This window comes from Zeus faber (assembly GCF_960531495.2).
Source record: "Zeus faber genome assembly, chromosome: 17".
NCBI classification, from domain to species: domain Eukaryota; kingdom Metazoa; phylum Chordata; class Actinopteri; order Zeiformes; family Zeidae; genus Zeus; species Zeus faber.
The window spans coordinates 29152381-29152682 of record NC_137204.1 but is presented as its reverse complement, the minus strand read 5'-3'; positions in this window follow the sequence as shown (position 1 = coordinate 29152682).

Here is a 302-nt window from a genome sequence, read left to right as displayed (position 1 = left end):
AATTCTCTCAGCCATTTTTGGGATATGCAATAGTGACCGAATGGCCTTAATAGGCCCCCGGACCAGGGGTTTCCCACCCCGCTTCTGGGGTTTCTCTCCCATTGTCAAGGATCTGGTGAAAAACAAACGTGTTTTCTTCCAGTGGTGGAATTGTTCTCCCACACGGGCTGCTTGGACAGGAAAACAGTTTGGCACTGGGGGTGTTTTTCTGTCCTTATTTGCAGGTGGACCACCACCACCATCAGAAGGTCCTCCATTAGAATGTCCTCCATCAGAAGGTCCTCCATCAGAAGGTCCTCCTT